The following is a 20481-nucleotide window of genomic DNA, read 5'->3' as shown; positions in this document are numbered from 1 at the left end:
TTTTTGCCGAAAGACCGCTTTGGAAATTTAAAATTAGCAGGTTGATTAATACGTGTTAATCCGTCCATTTTTCAAATCAAAATGCAGGAATATATCTGACAAAAGTAAACAAAAAATCTCAAAAAGTTGTTTTTTTTTTATAAAAAAAATTCTTTTTTTTTTTCAAAATTATTGGGGCGGCGACTGCCGCCCCTTTGCCGACACCCCTGAATTTTGAGTTTATTTTCATGCCTATATACATTCCTCTGTATTGATACATGAAATTTCTGCATTGTACCTCAAGTACCACTTCCATTGTGGTTTGAGCGAATAAAATGAATGAATGAATGAATGAGTCACGTGATTTGCTCTTCATCAGCTGAAAAATGATGGATATTACCCGTAATGCTTCTGGAACAGTGCCGCCGTCACAGATAAATAAATGTTTTATGGACAGCTAAATTGCATAGATACATGTAATGAAAGCCATATCTTTATTCATGGACGTACTGATATACATGTACTCCATAAATTGATATTGTATTGAACATGCAGTTCATGAATTTAAAAACATACTAGATATGAGTTGTCATTGCTGAACACCACATTTTTGTTTCAAATTCAGAGGGAAAAAAATAAGAAATTATAGTAGAGCTACATTCCCCTCAGAGACTTTTGTTTTATGACAGCAGGTTCAATGGTTTCACCGTAACACTTGCACATTGACATTTTTGATAGATTATCATAGAAATGAATGTTTCGGTAAAGTCACAGATCAGACTGATACACGTATATGTCAATTTAAAAGATTTAAGGAAAGGTAAAGAATTTTCTCTACCTCGAAAATCACCGACCCTTGTCGAAGTCCCACATTCGTTGTCAGCTCTTCCAGCTAAAATGACAAACAGTTATTGAGCCATATCGGTGTTTGTCGACGGCTGTACAAAATGGAGAAAGATCACGAAAACAAGGTAAGGAAAAACTACGAACAATGTACGTATAAGTACGAACACCGTATATATAAAAGCAGAAACACTCCATGTGTACACAAGTACGGACACTATGTGTTAGCCTCTATTTGATTTGGGGAAACATCTCGGTCGTATGACTTTATACACAAGTACGGACACTATGTGCTAGCTTCTGTTTGATTTGGGGAAACATCTCGGTCGTATGGCTTTCGGATTGTCCTCTTTTCTTGGGGGTTTGGGTTTTGAATTTATATGTATAAATTAATGGCGATTTGATTTCTAGTATTGAGCAAAGACGCGGGGTCGATCAATACACGAGAGACTGTTTATTTAATTTACAACATTGAAAACGATTAGGAGGGTACATATTTCTGTCAACAATTTATGGCCATGAAAGTCACTAGGTGCAATTCAGTCTTTTTCTTAACACAAATAATTAATGATATACCCTATCCTAACGTTAACCCTATCGCTATTCTTAACCCTAACACTGACCCTATCCTACATCCGTTTGTAGAATGCAGGGAATACCCTATCCTACAACATCAGTGTGTAGAGTGTGGGGGATACCCTACAACATCAGTGTGTAGAGTGTGGGGGATACCCTATCCTACAACATCAGTGTGTAGAGTGTGGGGGATACCCTATCCTACAACATCAGTGTGTAGAGTGTGGGGGATACCCTATCCTACAACATCAGTGTGTAGAGTGTGGGAGATACTCTATCCTACAACATCAGTGTGTAGGGTGTGGGGGATACCCTATCCTAGAACATCAATCTGTAGAGTGTGGGGGATACCGTATCCTACAACATCAGTGTGTAGAGTGTGGGGATATCCTACAACATCAGTGTGTAGAGTGTGGGAGATACCCTATCCTACAACATCAGTGTGTAGAGTGTGGGAATACCCTATCCTACAACATCAGTGTGTAATTTGGGGGATACTCTATCCTACAATATCAGTGTGTAGAGTGTGGGGGATACCCTATCCTACAACATCAGTGTGTAGAGTGTGGGGGATATCCTATCCTACAACATCAGTATGTAGAGTGTGGGGGATACCCTATCCTACAACATCAGTGTGTAGAGTGTGGGGGATACCCTACAACATCAGTATGTAGAGTGTGAGAGATACCCTATCCTACAACATCAGTGTGTAGAGTGTGGGGGATTCCCTACAACATCAGTGTGTAGAGTGTGAGAGATACCCTATCCTACAACATCAGTGTGTAGAGTGTGGGAGATACCCTATCCTACAACATCAGTGTGTAGAGTGTGGGGGATACCCTATCCTACAACATCAGTGTGTAGAGTGTGGGGGATACCCTATCCTACAACATCAGTATGTAGAGTGTGGGGGATACCCTATCCTACAACATCAGTGTGTAGAGTGTGGGAGATACCCTATCCTACAACATCAGTGTGTAGAGTGTGGGAGATACCCTATCCTACAACATCAGTGTGTAGAGTGTGGGGGATACCCTATCCTACAACATCAGTGTGTAGAGTGTGGGAGATACCCTATCCTACAACATCAGTGTGTAGAGTGTGGGGGATACCCTATCCTACAACATCAGTGTGTAGAGTGTGGGAGATACCCTATCCTACAACATCAGTGTGTAGAGTGTGGGGGATACCCTATCCTACAACATCAGTGTGTAGAGTGTGGGGGATACCCTATCCTACAACATCAGTATGTAGAGTGTGGGGGATACCCTATCCTACAACATCAGTGTGTAGAGTGTGGGAGATACCCTATCCTACAACATCAGTGTGTAGAGTGTGGGAGATACCCTATCCTACAACATCAGTGTGTAGAGTGTGGGGGATACCCTATCCTACAACATCAGTGTGTAGAGTGTGGGAGATACCCTATCCTACAACATCAGTGTGTAGAGTGTGGGGGATACCCTATCCTACAACATCAGTGTGTAGAGTGTGGGAGATACCCTATCCTACAACATCAGTATGTACATGTACATACCTACATGTACCTACCTACCTTCCTACCTTATTACCTATCTACCTACCTGTTTCATTAAATTTGCTGCGTTACGACCCTTTGACATAGATAATTAATGGAAATACTCATCTTTACGCATTTTCCATCATGCTTGCAGATATTCATGTGATATTTGCTTTTACCATGACATTATACAGTTCAAGTTCACATTATGTAACGGTCAATTTCTTTTTTACCGAGTTATGGCCCTTGTACTTTGAAAATATTTGCACCTGGAGATAATTTTACTCTATTTCTAGAGGGAATTTTTAACAAATTATGCATGAAGTTTGCAATATGTTTTCGTCAAAAGTAGGGGACTATGTTTTGCCATGCAATTATCTCAGAATGCTTGTTTGTGTAGTTGTAGAAACGATCTGGATATTTGGTAGAGTGTACATTTATATCCTTTCGTTCTTTTGTTTATAAAGGTGCCGAGAGTTCAAATACAGGATGAATTTATGAGTCCGGATAGACCCCTGACGTCATCTGAGCGTGTTCTATTTGGAATGCTGGTGTTTTTCATGTACAGCGTGTTTATCGTGGCTGTAAGCCTCACAGCACATTACAACCAATGAACGAAACAATTCACTTTGCTCGAGATGGATAACAACTTATATTATGTGTAGCCGGAATGAGTCATCTAACAAATCGTCAAAGTTTACCAAGCTGATCTTGGAATGGATATTTTTACCCTGTGATTTGAACCATGTGCTTGTATATCAGTTGCTGACCTACTAGCCTCGTTATGAAATTTTCAAGGAGATTAACTCATATTGTATAGATATGATGTATTTGTGTTAAATAAAAATAGAATCGAATCGCTTAAAAGTAATTTTGGCAAGGAAGCAAACACACACGTGTTGTCAGTGATCACGCTGATCCTAGAACCCATCTTGTCCATCAAACACATATAATTTTATTCTTTGAACTGATACGGTTACCATAGAAACTTATAGCTTTGACAAAATTACAGAGGATCATGTTTGTGACTCTTTCCCACTTTTTTTAATAACATCAATTATGTAATTATCACCGAAATGGAAATAAACTTTTATTACCATGATGTACCACATTGCTAACAACATTGTGAACATGCCATCCATCCCTCTACAACCTACTGGAACAGCAACAGGAGGGCATACAAAACGGTTTCTACAACCATTCTGCCACATCAAAAGTTACCAGGATTCATTTTCCCAACCACTATTTCCCTTTGGACATTGTGGACACCGATTCACTTGAGACTTTCAAAGTCCGAATCGGCGAACTTGTGACACTGTGAATAGAGAAATTCTTTTTGTCCAGTTTTTAATCCCAAAAGTCCTTCACCATAAGATTTTAACCTTTTATTTCTATACGACTCTGCTCTGGGTGGATTGTATGTTGTGAGAGAACTATGGCTAGTATGGTTGTCACTGTTCGCTGTAAATTTATAATAATTTTCTTTTATACCTGTATTTGCATATTGTCAAACTAGTGAAATAATTAATGATGAGGAGGCTGTTTGTGAAACACCCGACTCTACTTTTCGTGTTGTCTGTTTAGCATTACAGTCAAGATAGCACATACGTCTGATTTCATTCATTGTCTTTATGAATGACAACAGCTGGTAAAATGTATGACACTTATAATTATGATGAGATACAAGTCCGCTACGGTCACTCCGGGTCAATATAGATTTTTTTTTATAACAAAACGTTTTATCACAACCTTGTAAACAAAAGGAGGCGGTATATTAATATCTATAAAACCCCTGTCTGTCCTATATTTCATTGAAGGATATAGTGTTATTTTGATTATTTGCATACGTAATGGATCTAATAACGACTTACTCCAGTTGGGATGAGTGTATCCTTTTCATAATTTGCCCTCATCGCGCAATACCAGGTTATGTCATTATACTCCCCCCCCCCAAATATTTCTTATCTAAAGAAGAAGTAATTTTCATTTCCATCATTTTCAGCAAACGTGATGGGCGTTACTCGTCTTTCCTCTGCCACTGAGTTGGTTGATGGGGAAGCATTGTCATGCCTAGAAGCTAACGTGATGGGCGTTACTCATCTTTCCTCTGTCACTGAGGTGGTTGATGGGGAAGCATTGTCATGCCTAGAAGCTAACGTGATGGACGTTACTCGTCTTTCCTCTGTCACTGAGGTGGTTGATGGGGAAGCATTGTCATGCCTAGAAGCTAACGTGATGGGCGTTACTCATCTTTCCTCTGTCACTGAGGTGGTTGATGGGGAAGCATTGTCATGCCTATAAGCTAACGTGATGGACGTTACTCGTCTTTCCTCTGTCACTGAGGTGGTTGATGGGGAAGCATTGTCATGCCTAGAAGCTAACGTGATGGGCGTTACTCATCTTTCCTCTGTCATTGAGGTGGTTGATGGGGAAGCATTGTCATGTCTAGAAGCTAACGTGATGGACGTTACTCGTCTTTCCTCTGTCACTGAGGTGGTTGATGGGGAAGCATTGTCATGCCTAGAAGCTAACGTGATGGGCGTTACTCATCTTTCCTCTGCCACTGAGTTGGTTGATGGGGAAGCATTGTCATGCCTAGAAGCTAACGTGATGGGCGTTACTCGTCTTTCCTCTGTCACTGAGGTGCTTGATAGGGAAGCATTGTCATGCCTAGAAGCTAAGCAGTTTGATAACGTTAGGTCTTGCGTAAAAAAAAGGACAAGTTTGTTATCTCCCCAATATCATATAGCGTGGATAGAAGTAAGGTAATGTGTCTCAAATGGACAGGGAATTTGTTATGGTATATATGCTGGCATATTCCTGATTTTTACTGGCGATGAACATTTGTCAACAAGTCAACGCATCCCTACAGCTTGTGAATTTATTTTAATATTCAATCATATTTACATCACACCACGGTAGTAAATAATACATATTTCATGTGCAGGAATGTAAAGAACGCGGCATCTATGATCTTTCCAGTCTCAGATGAAGTCTCACGTGAGAACCTTTCAGATGAAGTCTCATGTAAGGTGAAGATAACGAACAGTGATCAATCTCATAACTCCTATAAGCAATACAAAATAGATAGTTGGGCAAACACGGACCCCTGGACACACCAGAGGTGGGATCAGGTGCCTAGGAGGAGTAAGCATCCCCTGTTGACCGGTCACACCCGCCGTGAGCCCTATATCCTGATCAGGTAAACGGAGTTATCTGCAGTCAAAATCAGTGTGCTCATGTGAGAACCATTCAGACGAAGTCTCACATGAGAACCATTCAGACGAAGTCTCACGCGACAACCTTCCAGATGAAGTCTTACTTGAGAACCATTCAGATGAAGTCTCACGTGAGAACCATTCAGATGAAGTCTCACGTGAGAACTAATCAGATGAAGTCTCACGTAAGAACCATTCAGATGAAGTCCCACGTGAGAACTAATCAGATGAAGTCTCACGTAAGAACCATTCAGATGAAGTCTCACGCGAGAACCATTCAGATGAAGTCTCATATTAGAACCATTCAGATGAAGTCTCACATGAGAACCATTCAGATGAAGTCTCACGTGAGAACCATTCAGATGAAGTCTCACGTGAGAACTAATCAGATGAATTTTCACGTAAGAACCATTCAGATGAAGTCTCACGTGAGAACTAATCAGATGAAGTCTCACGTAAGAATCATTCAGATGAAGTCTCACGTGAGAACCTTTCAGATGAAGTTAAAATGGTAAATGTTGTCCTCTTAACTTGTCAAGATAGGGAATGGTTATGTCTTGTATGTAAAACTTATACGGTACCAATTTTGATGCACCAGATGCGCATTTCGACAAATTATGTCTCTTCAGTGATGCTCAATCGAAATGTTTGAAATCCGAAATAACAATGAAGTTTTAGAACTATTATAGCCAAAAACAATGTGCCAAAAAAGTGGAGTTAAATTCGTCTAAGGATAAGAGCTATGCATGAGGGAGATAATCCTTAATTTTGAAATGAATTTCTAAATTTTATAACAGCAATTAAATATACATCCGTATATAAGAAAAGTGAAGATAACGAACAGTGATCGATCTCCTAATTCCTATAAAAGTGAAGATAACGAAGTGATTAATCTCCTAACTCCTATAAAGGTGAAGATAACGAAGTGATCAATCTCCTAACTCCTATAAAGGTGAAGATAACGAAGCGATTAATTTCCTAACTCCTATAAAGGTGAAGATAACGAAGTGATCAATCGCCTAACTCCTATGAAGGTGAAGATAACGAAGTGATCAATCTCCTAACTCCTATAAAGGTGAAGATAGCGAAGTGATCAATCTCCTAACTCCTATAAAGGTGAAAATAACGAAGTGATCAATCTCCCAACTCCTATAAAGGTGAAGATAACGAAGTGATCTAACTCCTTTAAGGAATACAAAATAGAGAGTTGGGCAAACACGGACCCTGGGATACACCGGAAATGGAATTGGGTAATGGCTTTGGGAACTGTATTGCAAGTTCCGATTCATGGTTTCCAAAACTGGAAGAAAGCTATCACATGCTTTAAAGAACACGAAAAAGTTATGTACACAACGAAGCGACATGTAAAGTTGATTCATTTAACAAAGACCAAGATAGTGTTCAACGACAGATTAACAAGCAAAACAAAGCTGAACAGGAACAAACTGAAGACACTCAGTCCTTTTGTGTCAGATCTCAACTTTGATTTATTGGCTACGAAAAGGTCTTTCAATTCATGGGCTTATTGAAGTCGCCAGCAACTTCATACAATTGTTATATCTCCGAGAAAACGAGAGACCTGAAATGGAGTCTTGGATAACTGCCGAAATTGTTTTATCTCCCGAAATTGTGATTGAACGAATTGCATTGATCGGGAAAGATGTTTTTATGCACTTGTTCATTGATATGAAAGAAACAAGATGGCATGCTGTAATGGCAGATGAAACTATGGACATATCTTACAATGATTAATTAGTAATAGCAGCAAGATGGGTTGATAAACGAACCACCGCGGGTCATGGATGATATTCCTTCCGAAACATGCCGCCAGTTCTTTAAGCTTAAATTTGCAAACAAAGGAATTAAGCAACATTCTTTGTCATAAAAAAATTCAATCTTGTATTCCAACATATTTAAAGTTCAAGTCTACAACCTGTATTTCCTACAAATATACTTCAACTATTGCATCCAAACTTTGATTATAAACAAACTTTATAGTGCCTAGATATAGACCATCTTATACTTAATCCACCTTTGTGTTCTTCTTCGTCGTCTTCTTTCAACTATAGTCCAGCTGGACATGTCATCACTGGTAATGTTGACATAGTTGAAAATGAGGACCTCAAATCACTTATTTTAAAAGGTCCTAAATACAGAGAAATTCGGTCTTTCAATTGGCGACACAACTTCATCTCTATTATGAATTCTGTCGAAGATTATGCCAGACGATGGGTAAAATATGAAAAAGAACTTGATACAGTAAACCAGAAGTGATCAAAGAATTAGATAGGTTACATGAGGAATACGTTTTGGTTTCAGCTGACAAAGCTTGTAACAACATTGTCGTTTTTTGTAAGGCTCATGATTACGGTACGACTGTGTTTTAAACGAACTTTTCATTAAAGCTGACATGAATTAATAAATATAGTATAATTCTATATGTCCGCCATATTTCTCTGCTAATCCGCCATATTAGTTGGAATTTCTATATTTATCACAATAAATACGTTACCTTTATAAATTTAGATATTCACCTGCTTGCAGTCTTGTATCGGAAAAAAAAACCATGTAATAAAAAAGCACCCTTTGTGACCCGCCACCTCTGACATGCTCAGAAACCAACATCCGGTATCATCTTTTATTTTCCGCCGTTGTGGAGTGCAGTCACGTTTTTCTCGAGGAGGAAAAGAATTTTTTCTACTTGCTATTTTTGGCTAAGTATTGCATGGTATTTGTTGCTATTAAGAAAGGTCTAAAGGATATTTCGGCTAAGACTATTTCTACTTGGCTTTGTCATACTGTTAAGATGGCTTACCAATCTTCATCTCCAGAAGCCTTGTCTCGTGTTCAAGTTCAGGCACATGAAATTAGAGCATTGTCTTGCTCCTGGGCTATTTTCAATTCCTCCTCTATGTCGGAAATCATGTCAGCTGGTTATTGGAGGTCTGATAGTACCTTTTATAACCATTACCTTAGATCTATGCCCCTTCATAGTGACAGTTTGTTCTCGCTTGGACCTCTAGTTTCAGCTCAAAAAGTGGTTTTTCCTCCTAGTTGCCAATCTCAGGGGGATTCAGCTCTACTTTGAATTCTGCTTATCTAAATTTATAAAGGTAACGTATTTATTGTGATAAATTCTAAATTTTTAGTATTAAAATTTGTATTTGTTAAATAAATACTTACCTTTATAAATCAGAGGTCCCAACCCACCTCCCCTTCATCCCCCTTCTAATTTTTTGTTTTATGTCAAAGAATAGATGATACCGGATGTTGGTTTCTGAGCATGTCAGAGGTGGCGGGTCACAAAGGGTGCTTTTTTATTACATGGTTTTTTTTTCCGATACAAGACTGCAAGCAGGTGAATATCTAAATTTATAAAGGTAAGTATTTATTTAACAAATACAAATTTTAATACTAAAAATTTAGATTTTATATATATCAGGGTTCGCATGGTATATAAGGGGACGAGCTTTGCTACGCCTCACTTCACATCAGTGTCTTCGATTTACCTGTGCGGGTAGCTTCGACAGGTAACACGTACATCTCCGATACTAATTTATAGGACATCAAGAAGAAATGAAATCACGTTTTGGAACACCACGCAGTGCTCAAAATTATAATAAACATATCGTACAGTAGTAAATCATTCTAAATATATATATTTGGATAAATATACATAGAATGCCTTTTCTTTACGTGAACGTGCGTACATTTGCAGTAAATATGTCAAAACTATACAAATATGCGGTCAAATATTTCATCTTTTATCTATTGATAAAATGGAATAAGCAAAGATTATACGATCTATACCAATTACAATTACTTCAAGTAAAAGGCAAAGACATAAATACCACTATACTTATGAAAATGGCATGTATGCTCGCCATGAAAATGCATCGAATGCGGACGACTATTTACCTGGGCCTACTCGTAATATCTGTAAAGGACCGCAGATGTACGTGTACACTTGTCGAAAATACTCTAAGTAGTAGTAAAACTCCATTTATTTGCATAATCCATGAAACAAAACGATAAACTCCATTTGCATTCCAACAGTAAACAACATTGTCCATTGTACAGACTGCGACACACTTAGCCCGTGCCGATCAGCTATCTTCAATCAGGGGAAGTATCAGAGTATAATATTTACCCTGTATTGTGCATGAATCCTTATACCATATGATTTATAAATCAGGAAATCATTTAGGAACATAACTTTGCATATACAACACTGTACGAGTGTATGGGATGAGAGAGAGAGAGAGAGAGAGAGAGAGAGAGAGAGAGAGAGAGAGAGAGAGAGAACAACGAGAGAGAGAGAGAACCGATGATCTTGTAACAATCGTGCTCTTATTAAGACAAATGATATCGCTAATTCAATAAAAAGAGAACAGTACTATAGCTAGTAACTCAATATTGCTCTCATTAATTGATAATACAGATTTATTTGATTCATTTAAAGCACGCAATAATTAAAAATTAAACATTTTTAAATAATGTTATTTTCAATTACTTCATTTTATGCTAATTTGGCGCTCAATAGATCTTATATATCTACGCCATTTTGCGTTATTACATTCTGCGTCGAACTCGACGCAAATTGTACTAACGCAAAATGTAATAATCGAGTTTATCATATTATGCGTCGTTATCAAACATCAAGGGGAGAGTACAAGAGTGTCTGTCACCCACCTTTAATAACAATATCCATTTTTTGTTAGTTTGTAATGCAAATAAAAGATACATTGAGTGACAACCCCTCCCCCACTTACCCCAGCTTGAAAGTTCTGATATAATAGTAAAAGACACACACCACCACCAATTAAGAAAATGAAGATATGAGGCACTCTTAGTAGAGGACTAACCACCCCATCCGACCCCCAACGATTGAAGAAAATGAAGTGTAGGGGGAAATTATCGAGGTAGCCAAAGTAAAAGACTCTTGTAACCCTTCACCCCCACATTAGGACTTTGAACATCGGACAAAACATCTTGGTTTGTTTGGGTGTTTTGTTTTATTTTATTGCTGTTTTCGTTCATCTTTTTTAATAATTATTTTGAATGGCAAGAGATTTTGAAGAATCCAATTTTCCATTTTTTCCCCTGTTCTACCCCCCCCCCCCCCCCCATGAAAAATGACGATACATGTCTGGTTATTACATGTACATTTTGCTTTGAAACACATGCATGTATACTAATTGTATGGTGCATGTAGAATTGCACCCTTTACCAAGTTTTCCTTCATTTACACAGTGTAAGGAATGGTAAACCAAAATCACAAAACAAAATGCAATAAAGACCAAGATATTTTCAAGCGTAGGAACTTCATTCATGAATACATGAATACATGTATTCAGAAAAATCGCATGCATGCATTGCAGGACTATAGCATTTGTGTGTTTTAACGTTTCTGTAACATGCCATAATGATTACTTTGAGGCTTGAGTGTAATTTATTCATAAATATTTTCATTTCGTAGATCTGGCGCAATGGCCATACCGCTGTACGTAGAAATTTCAAATTCAAATGTATTCGATAAGATGTTAGTATGCATAAATCAGTAAAATTCGTGTTGAGGTTTTATTTGATATGATACAATGTCAATATACTGTAATGCATTAGTAGGATATGCAAAAGGCAAGAGTATAAACATTTTCTTTTTTCATTATCAGTATCAATATCTATATGATCACGAAAAAAAAACCAAAAAAACATTATGATAATTTATATCCGGATTTATTTATACCGATTTAGATATCAATAAAAACAAAGCTGCATAGTTTGGGAGAGGGATTTCTAATGAGTCTGATGAAATTAAAAGAAGGAATCCAACATTTGCATTCAAACTAGATGTACTTCAACATGAATTCATTTCTGCTCTGACTGAAAGCATGATTCTAAATTCGGGAACGAATCTTGCATACAAAATAATTAACAGGGGAACACATAAATTCGAGCTCCTTTGGAATTTAATGAAATGTAGATATGCACCTTTCTTTCAACACGAATTGATATGTTGTTCCAGGTACGAAAACAAGGGGTTGGGGTGGGCAGGAAGGCTGGTCTGCTTTTCCCACTTTTTTTGACAATTTACTTTTTCCCCATTATTCTAACATACAAAGTCCGTATTTTCTACACGCACAGTTCAAACTAATATTCTTTTTTTTAAATTTGTAATGAATTCAATTATAAGCATCAACTCCTGTAAGTTTCCAATATATTGTCAATCACAAATTTTTAGATAGCTGGAAATTTTTAATGCTTGTAAGCTTACATTTATATAAGTGATCAATTTTCTTTCCTTCTGTGAAATGATATATTATAAATCGAAGTAGGACGGTCTCTCTCTCTCTCTCTCTCTCTCTCTCTCTCTCTGAATATGGACATACAGAGACCGTAAATAATTATGTGGTTCCAAAAGAGACAACAAAACAATATTTTCGTTTATAAATTTCCTTTCATATGTCTTTGTGTAATGAACTGTTTATTATGGATTGCAAATGTAATACACGCATTTGCACACATATGTATATTTTCGATCATTATTCCCTTATTTGTATATCCAAGTTTGTATATGATCATCGAGAAATTTTGAATTGTGCACGCAATATATCCAACCAAATATTAGATTCCCCATTTCTATAAACTGCAAAACCTCGACCAGACAAGCATTCAATGCAGGAACAATTTTCGACTCTGACATCTCCCCTGATTGAAGACACCCTGTTTGGCACGGGTGAAGTGTGTCGCAGTCTGTATAATGGAATGACAACGTGTTGTAAAGTTCTAACGAGATACAAATGGAGTTTATCATTTTGTTTCGTGGATTTATCAGAATAAAGAGAATCTAATATTTTCGGTAAGTGCACATCTCCGATACCTGTTGAATAGACGCCCGTATTTGATACTTTTTTTTGGCGATTATACCTTGTGCATTGCATATTATGCATATAGCATGCACCTTTATTTTGCAAGAAGTGATATAAATAATATAGTTTATGCTCTTTGCCTATTCCATTCTATCAGTATGTAATTGGCAAATGATTTACCCGCATTTATTTTATTAGAAAATGCAAATACTTGCATGCATTTGCAAGTATGCAAGAAAAGTTTTTTGTTTTTTTGTATTTTTGTCTAACTTATCTAAACTTCCAGAATGTTGCATTAGTATACAATCAATATTTTGTAAATTTGAGCAAAGCATAATGTTTTAATCTGTTATTTTATTTGTTTCTCATTCCCTATATATTACTATCGGAGATGTGCACTGGTCGAGTCCACCTACAAAAATCACTCAGGTGTGACAATCACATTTGGGGTATATACGGGTAGAGTAAATTAGGCTACCTGAGAGAAATATGGCGGATAAGATGAGAAAGGTGTACGTATTTATTAATTCATGTCAGCTTTAATTTAACTTTTGGTAATCGTTCTTGCACTGCACTTTCAAACGATGAAATTCTTCAAAACCATGCTTCAGTTTTAGACACATAGGTCGGAAGAATATGAATTACCGTATCTATGCTGGATTCCTAAACTTTATAAAAACCCTTACAAAGATATATTGCTGGATCCAGTAAAATGCTACCAAGCCCATATCTTTACTCCTCATGAAAATATTAACAGTTGTGAAGGAGTGGTGTAAATCAAATGTGGATTCTAAAAAGATCCAAAGAACTTTTTATAGATTTGAAATCGCAAAACTTTTCTCAAATGAACATCAAAACGTATGACTTTTCAACACTTTACACGACCATTACTCACGACAATTTAAAGACTAGAATTTTTGACATAATGGAGAGTTGCTTCTTCAAGAAAAATGGAAAACGGAAATATTCATATCTAGTGATCAGTCATCCAAAAAATTATACTTTTTAAAGCACTAATCTGATTCCACGCACAGATACTCTGAAGATGAAATAAAAATATGCTGGAGTTCCTCATTGACAATATCTTCGTGGTCTTTGGTGATCAGGTCTTCCATCAGTCTGTCAGGATTTCTATGGGCACGAATTGTGCTCCTTTGTTAGCTGACCTGTTTCTATACTCTTATGAAGCAGATTTTATTCAAAAACTTCTGAGGAAAAATTCTCTTGCTGTGGCCTTCAATTCGACATTTAGAAATATCGACGACGTTTTACTATTAACAATAATAATTTTTATTCATATGTCGATTCGATACACCCCCGTGAACTCGAAATAATAGACACCACAGAGTCATCTACTTCTGCTTCATACTTAGATTTTTTATTGAAAATAGATATTAACGGCAAACTACCAACTCAACTTTATGACAAACGGAATGTTTTCAGCTTCTTCATCGTCAACTTCCCATATTTATATAGCAATATTCCATTATCACCTGTATATGGTGTATATATATCTCAACTGATTTATATATATCTCAACTGATTCGATACGCAGGAACTTGTTCTGCGTATGATCAGTTTTTAAATTGAAACAGGCTACTGAAAAACAAGATGATGGTGCAGGGGTTTCAACAATCTAGTTTAAAGTCAGCATTTTGCAATTTTTATGGTCATTATAACGATCTAGTGTGAGAATACAACCTATCATTGGATCAATCAAATGTTTGATTAATATAGTACGTCCATCTTAACGATTGGAAATCTCCCAGCAGAAATGAAAGTAGAATATAAATATAAAAGATAACGCGCTTCATGAAGTATACCCTCATGCAAAATTGAAATTTATTTGAATATGTAATAAGGTTATAATGATCTAGTGCGCAAGTACAACCTATATTTTGGTCAAATGTTGTCTTGCGTGTTTCATACCCATTGTAAATCGCCAAATTGTAGACCTGCGGAAAAAAAACCCGCTATAGGGTATGCCCACAAAAATCTCACTGATAATGTATCAAATGCAAATTGTTAGCACGAATTCCAACCGTGAAGCTGTCTCCGAAAAGTGTTAAAGTGTTTATAAATGTCACGATATCGTGTTGAAATTACAACGAAGTCCCCGAAGTTTCATCTCTGAATTACGCTAATTTGTTTACAAAACAGTCCAATACACGAAACAATGTCATCATAGGTTTTGTCGCTGCTTATTTATCAATTAATCGATACCTCTCCCCTTTATCTTCAATATTCATTATTTCAAAAAATCTAATTTCAAAGTGGTTGTGTCTACTACGACGTTGCTGATAAAGAAATGTATCTATCAAATCTGAATCGGAATTACACGAGAGACGACGGACAAGCCGAATTAAGCATCAAATTCAAACATATCTAAAATGATCATAGTAATTCTCGTGGTGTTAACAATTTCAGCGGCACTATATCCCATAGCGTTTTGTTTGATTAACTTCGGAGTATGCTGTACAGAAAATGAGTGTAAAGGTATTATATTTACTGCACGGATTGCCTGGTTAGTGAAGTACTCAGTGAATCCCATGATTTATCTACTGTTCTCTAAAACTGTCTATTCAAGTATCAAACATTCTGTCTATACCCATTACAATAAATGTCAGTGAGAGATGGCACCTCACGAGATTACGTCCGACACTTCACGAGATTACGTCCAAAGAGATAAGACGAATCTGAAATAAGCCGCTGTTACACAATCATGTCGAGAAGTCATTTTTAGATGAAATCTCGGGATTCGTAGTTTATCAAACTAATACATGTACATGTTGAAACAACTCTCCTAAAATGTTTTGAATTTAATCAAAATTTCAATAGGTGCCCATCTGTTTTAGCTCACCTGAACTGAAAGCTCAAGTGAGCTTTTCTGATAACTTTTTGTTCGGCGTTCGTCCGAAAATTGTTTCCATTTTCGACTTCTTCTCCAGAATCGCTTAGCCAATTTCAATCAAACTTGGCACAAAGCATCCTTGGTTAAAGAGCTTTCAAGTATGTTCAAATGCGGGCCACGTCCCTTCAAATATGAATTGATTATGAAAATGTTAAAATAGTGTGGGGTCATTTAAAAATCTTCTCAAGAACCACATGTCAAAAAAGTTGAAATCCACATGAAAGCATTCTGACATAATGCAGATTCAAGTTTGTTAAAATCATGACCCCCGGGGGTAGGATGGGGCCATAGTAGGGGATCAAAGTTAAACATGTGAATATATAAGGAAAATATCTAAAAATCTTTTTAAGAATCAGAAAAGTTGAAATCTATATGAAAGCTTTCTGACATAGTGCAGATTCAAGTTTGTTAAAATCATGGTACCAGGGTTAGGGTGGGACCAATAGGGAATCAAAGTTTTACATTCCAAATATACTGGGGAAAAGTCAAAATCTTCATCTCAAGAACCATTGGGTCAGAAAAATGGAAATTTACATGAAAGCTTCCTGACATAGAGTAGATTCAAGTTTGTTCAAATCATCGTCCCAGGGGGTAGGATTGGACCACAATAGGGATCAAAGTTTTACATGCTGATATATATATATATGAAAACAAATCTTTTAAAGTATCTCTTGAACTATTTAAGGTTGGGCTTTCCTATTTTGTGTATACATTCTTTACGGTAAGATCTTTCATGTTCTCCAATGGTGTGTGATCTTGTAACCTTGACCTACTTTTAATAAAAATCTGACCTATTCAAAATGTCCTGAACTATTTAAGGTAGATCTTTCATATCTTGTATATAAATGTCTTATGGCAAGACCTTTCATTTCATATCATATTCTTTGACCTAGTGACTTTGAACTAAGAGTTTGACCTACTTTTAAGAAACCATAACCTATTAAGTATATGAGGAACTATTTTAGGTGGGACTCTCATATTTTGTATAGAGATTCTTTATGGCAAGACCTTGTGTCAAAATGAGGTTTAATCTGTTGATCTTGGAGTTTGACCTACTTTTAAAAAATCCTGATCTATTTGATATTTCCTGAACGATTTAAGGTATAGCTTTTATATCTTATATATATGTTCTTTAGAGCAAGACCTCGTTTTACTTTGGTGCTTGACATAGTGACCTAGAGCAACGGGAGAATCAAGGTGGATCACATGAGCTATGTAGCCTATGGGCCTCTAGGTTTACGTTTGGCGTTATGATGCATATACTGTGTACAGCCTTATCTTAGGAGTGTTATTTCATAGACGTTGTTATTCTCTGTTGCGCTCATTCCGAAATACAAGATGTGCAAGCAGATTTTGTGATGATTCTAGGTCTCATACAATACAAGATATCCTATTGGATTTTTACTACATATATAACACAATCATGATTGGAATGTAAAATGATTACGTCACTATAACTTTGAATACATTGAAATCGATGGTACTGTACGTGTGTGAGACTATTTATATCAAAGGAAGGAACTCAGTGATTTTGTGTGTCTGGGATATTGTTTGTTTGCGAGTCTGTTTAGACGCAAGAAGGATAAACCTTTCTTCCTGGGAAATGCGTTTTTGTTTTGCACAGACACTGGTTAAATATTTATTAATATTCACTCGTTCCATCGGCGAAGACGTTCGCTTCGCTCCAGGGAGGTCCTGGGTTCTGTGTTCAAATTTCGATATTGGAGACGTTTAACATAGGTAAAGACTATTTCTTCGTTCAACTTCCTGCTTTAGAAGTGGAAGTCACGGATCTTTCTGATGTCACCATGAAACGGAAGTCCCGCTACACGGTAGGCCAGGGCACGATAAAGAAACCTCACTGCTCTATGACGTTGGGCGTTATTACAGGTCAAAGTTCGTCACTCTTCACCTGGCTAAAGCTGGTGTCGTTTTCATGATACACAAAATCTCGAATGATACACAAAAGAAGATACAAACAAACCGGACTAAAATTAATACATCATGATACATTGCAGTATTTATTCTCCAGTGGTAGCTCTGATGGGATGCACAACCCTAAACCTATATGATACAAGTCCAAAACAAGGTATATTCTGCTCGTTGCGCCCTCTGAAGTGTCACCGGTAGCGGTGCGGGTAGATGACGTGAAATGTTTGGTCAATATTCACTTCCACATCTTACTCGAGTTGATTATCCCTAGCCAGGATTCTCTGTGGCCCAGGTTTGTGATGCTGTGGAAGGAAATAGTTGCAAACTGCTATAGAACTATTTGGTGTATGAAAAGATTCCAGATCCCCCTGTTGGTGATATCTCCTGAATGACTGGGTTCCATCTTTGTTAGTTATTTAGATTGTTGATGACATCTCTGACCGACTCTCTCCGGGTTCTGGTCGTGGAAGTAGTGGTCAAGCCCGGTGACCCCTGGTGAGTGTTCACCTAGAGGCCTGGACTGACTAAGACTGTCATCTGAATTGTCTGTATACATCCCCGGTGTCCTGAATCGCTGGAGATCTGGGATTTAGGGGGCGTTCCTGTATCATATCTTTATTGCACGGTAAGTGGCAAAAAGTTATATATATATGTCAATGGAATACCGAGATATTTTAAAACTCGTTATAGCGAGATAAGATATTAACTCGTTACAAAGAGGTAGGCCTAACTAAGTTTCGTTGTAACGAGATAGTAATTTGCTATAAAGAGATAATCAAGTTGTTTTAACGAGATAACCGAGCCGTTATATTGAGAACGTTTTCTCGTTATGTAAGAAATGTCTTTCAGTTTTTGAATGTGATGAAATACCGCGAGCCTCTTCACGCCAGCATGTTGTAAGGGACGCTGAAAGAAATTTCTTACATTTTTATATTTGTTAGTTAGCCTACAAAAATTCAATTCTATTAGGTCATATGCATTCATACGAGATGAATAATTGATATGCTAATCTTTTGCCATCTATGAGTACAAATATCCTAACTACTAGATTATGTGTATTATTTTTATAATTCTGTAAAATGTAAGACTAAAAGGCAATACTAATCTACATGGAAACCGCATATCAATGAATGAATGGGACATTTCTAAAGTAATTGTATGCTCATATATTTAAAGGTAAATATGTATTAATAAATAATTGTTTTTTCCCCAAACTGACATAGTTAATGCATCGATAACGGTTAGACTGCTTCGATCGCCAGATAGTTCATTCAAATCCAATCAGATAATGCATGAATAATGAATCAAATATTTCAAGTGAAACAATGGACGACGTGTACGGAATTTATTGAATTTTGATAAAACTCCTTTTGAAAAAATTCAGAATTTTATCTTGAAAAACATCTTAGGTGTACATAATAAAGCATCAAACTTGGCAACAAAAATGGAATTAGGTGTTCTCCCTATTCATGCCAAAATATACCAGCTTGCTATTAAATACTATTCTAGATTGGAAAATTTAGCAAAATCTAATGATAATCACAATGTTTTACTAAGGAATGCTTACTTGGAAGATGTACACTTGGCTAGTGAAAATAAAAAATGCTGGCAAACTTGTATAAAATCAATACAAAAGATGTTAAATGTTAACGTTGACACTGAATGTAAAATGTTTATTTCTAAACTTAAAAAATTCTTTGAAAATAAATTCTTTTCTGAACTTCAACATATTAACAACACTCAAAGTGGTAAGCTCTCATTTTATAGTACATTATTCAACCATGATGTTATGAAACTAGAAATCCAACCATATTTATGTCTTCCACTTCCTAAGAATTTAGTTTCTTATCTTACCAAATTAAGAATAAGTGCACATAAGTTGTATGTAGAAACAGGTCGATATTGTAATCCTGTCATTCCTAGAGAAAATAGATTTTGTTTTCATTGTCAAACTATTGTTGAAGATGAAAAACATTTTTTACTTGATTGTCCTGTGTATGAACATATTAGAAAAATGCATTCAAAACGACTAGATATTAATACCTTATTTTGTTTACTAAATCCACATAACCTTGTATCTACAAAACAAACCTGTCTATACATCAGAGACTGTTTTAATGTTAGAAATAAGTTTTCAACAGTTTGATATTTTGTAATGTATCAATATATATGTGTATCTATGTATGGCTAACAACACATTCTTATATAATGTGCTTTAGTGCCAATAAAGAATTGAATTGAATTGAATTGAAATAACGATCGAGCAGGACGATGGACGAGGTTAGGACAGCAATGACATTGATGAATATTTAATTCCCTATTACCTTATGAACGAATCATTGACATTCCGAGGGCACATCTTCCGCTAAATCGATTCAGTGTAAATTGATTATTCGCAGTCCGTGTGACGTCATTGTATGACGTAATGTAGTGCACTTATGTACTTTGGAAAATAATGATACATGCATCTCCGATAATATAATGTGGACCCCGCACCAAAGACTAACCCTTATGATATTCAACGATTTCATTACCATATATTGCGTACTTGATATGATAAAAAAAACCACCGATACGTTTGAAGTCAAAGGTCAAGGTCACATATAGAAACGCACCAATTGACTTGACCCAATT

General features: G+C 36.5%; 1 long non-coding RNA gene across 1 annotated transcript; it reads left to right on the top strand.

Annotated features, from left to right (window-relative positions):
- The first annotated feature begins 647 nt into the window (after nucleotides 1-647).
- LOC130050398 (uncharacterized) lies at nucleotides 648-4480 on the top strand. Its single transcript, XR_008798836.1, has 2 exons — nucleotides 648-950; nucleotides 3385-4480. It is a non-coding gene; the product is annotated as an uncharacterized LOC130050398 (long non-coding RNA).
- Nucleotides 4481-20481: the final 16001 nt, after the last annotated feature.

This window comes from Ostrea edulis, chromosome 9 (assembly GCF_947568905.1).
Source record: "Ostrea edulis chromosome 9, xbOstEdul1.1, whole genome shotgun sequence".
NCBI lineage: Eukaryota > Metazoa > Mollusca > Bivalvia > Ostreida > Ostreidae > Ostrea > Ostrea edulis.
This window is presented reverse-complemented; position numbering and strand designations above follow the sequence as displayed.